The 2500-nt window shown below is 39.1% G+C and overlaps 1 non-coding gene across 1 annotated transcript; it reads right to left on the reverse strand.

Annotated features, from left to right (window-relative positions):
- Positions 1-201: 201 nt before the first annotated feature.
- On the reverse strand, positions 202-272 carry TRNAG-GCC (transfer RNA glycine (anticodon GCC)). Its single transcript has one exon. It is a non-coding gene; the product is annotated as a tRNA-Gly (tRNA).
- Between the last annotated feature and the right edge of the window lie 2228 nt (positions 273-2500).

Here is a 2500-nt window from a genome sequence, read left to right on the forward strand (position 1 = left end):
GGTTGACTCTGTTAACTAGTAATTAATTCCCGCCTTTCGCTTTTTGGGGGTGGAAGGAAAAAGAAAACGTAGGGGAGGGATAGAATCACTACACTATCACGGCCAACTATACCAAATCCTTAATTTAAGGATATATTTAATGCTATTTATGAAATTAAATAATAAATAAATAGTAATAAAATTACTTTATCTTGGATCTTGGGCGGATAGCGGGAATCGAACCCGCATCTTCTCCTTGGCAAAGAGAAATTTTACCATTCGACCATATCCGCATTTTTTTGTTCTTGATACACAATATGTACCCACATATATGATATATAACCGGATCTTTTTTGTGCAGTGCCGGGACACATATTCTCTTCGGAACGATTCCAATTATTTTTTTAATTGTATTCTTTTTATTCAAGAAGTTTGACCCCCCTCTAATTTTTTTGTTTTCTTTATTTGATTTGCGTTTTCTTTGGGGACTTAGATTCCAATTTAATGTGTCTCACAACCGAGAAAAATTAGGGGGGTCATTTTGGTTTTGGGTCTGCGACGAATAGGTTCAAGAGATGAGAGAATTAAGGATACCCACCAGAAAGACTAATCCAATCCATAAGGATGTACCAGAAAATACAACATTTTTGTTACTTGACCAGCCATCAGGAGAAGCAAATACAACGGGTACGCTAATCAATAAGATTAATGAAGTAGCAATTAATGCAAAAACAGCCAATTGGAAAGCAAGAGTCATGCTTTTAATCCTCCAAGCTACCAACAAATGAACTATATACCATTTGATCCCTCTATCAGCCAAAAAATATTAATTGTGATAAAATATGTCATCGAGGGATTTTACTTTATCATGAATCCATTGATTCTATATGACTTATTACTACTCCCCCTTTCGCACTTTATTCGTACATGGAGTGGGGGGAAATGGAATTTTATTTTTTATTTCACAAATGGGCATGCTAGATCATATATCTATATACGGATAGATAGATCGACCGGTGGATTCGCACCTGAGATCTTTTTACAGATAGTACAGATAGTGGGGGTATCCACCCCTATGGCCATGTTCTATTCGGAGGAATAAAATAAAAATAGTCTTTCGGAGAGATGGCTGAGCGGTTGATAGCCCCGGTCTTGAAAACCGGTATAGTTTTAACAAAGAACTATCGAGGGTTCGAATCCCTCTCTCTCCTTTTTTGCTAATTGAATAGATTTTTTTCTTTAGTGGTTTTGCCCAACCTGCTATCCGAAAGAAAAGGGAATGGCTCGGCTATCCCACCTAGCCAAGCCAGAAAAATAAATTAGATAAAATGAATTGAAAAAAAAAAGAAAAAAGGAATACAAAAAAGGAATACTTAGGCTGATTCCAAGATGTATGATTGAATCAAAGTGATTTTTACTTCATTCAAGCATTGGATCTCCTGTCTCATCTCAATTAAGAGGGGTCATGGAAAGAACAGGTTCAAAGTCACGATCAATTCCTTTTTCAAATCCTGCTGCAGCTGCACGAGCCCTTCCCGCGTGCCACAAATGACCTACGAAGAAGAAGAATCCTAGAACAAAATGAGAGGTAGCTAACCAACTTCTAGGAGAGACATAATTGACTGCATTGATCTCGGTAGCTACACCACCCACGGAATTTAAAGAACCTAAAGGAGCATGAGTCATATATTCTGCGGAACGCCGTTCCTGCCAAGGTTGTATGTCTTTTTTCAACCTACTCAAGTCTAACCCATTTGGACCCCTTAGAGGCTCTAACCATGGAGCACGCAGATCCCAAAAACGCATAGTTTCTCCTCCAAAAATGACTTCTCCAGTCGGGGAACGCATTAGATATTTACCTAAACCAGTAGGTCCTTGAGCGGATCCCACGTTAGCCCCAAGACGTTGGTCTCTAACTAGAAAAGTAAATGCTTGAGCTTGAGAAGCTTCTGGTCCAGTAGGTCCGTAAAATTCACTAGGATAAGCGGTATTATTGAACCAGACAAAACAACAAGCAATGAAACCAAAGACGGATAAAGCCCCTAAACTATAAGATAAGTGCACAGGAGAACGTTCGTTTGCTGATATTATTACCAGTATTCGATACTGGGTCATTCATAGCATTACTATACCTTCCCTATTCATTGCGGGTTGGTTATTTGTCAGCACCGGTTTAGCTTACGATGTGTTTGGAAGCCCTCGGCCAAACGAGTATTTTACAGAGAGCCGACAAGGAATTCCATTAATAACTGGCCGTTTTGATCCTTTGGAACAACTCGATGAATTTAGTAGATCGTTTTAGGAGGCCCTAATGACTATAGATCGAACCTATCCAATTTTTACAGTACGATGGTTGGCTGTTCACGGCCTAGCTGTACCTACCGTCTTTTTTTGGGATCAATATCAGCAATGCAGTTCATCCAACGATAAACTTAATCCGAATTATAGAGCTACGACACAATCAAACCCGAACGAACAAAATGTTGAATTGAATCGTACCAGTCTCTACTGGGGGTTATTA

Source organism: Nicotiana tabacum, chromosome 15 (genome assembly GCF_000715075.1).
Source record: "Nicotiana tabacum cultivar K326 chromosome 15, ASM71507v2, whole genome shotgun sequence".
Lineage (NCBI taxonomy): Eukaryota > Viridiplantae > Streptophyta > Magnoliopsida > Solanales > Solanaceae > Nicotiana > Nicotiana tabacum.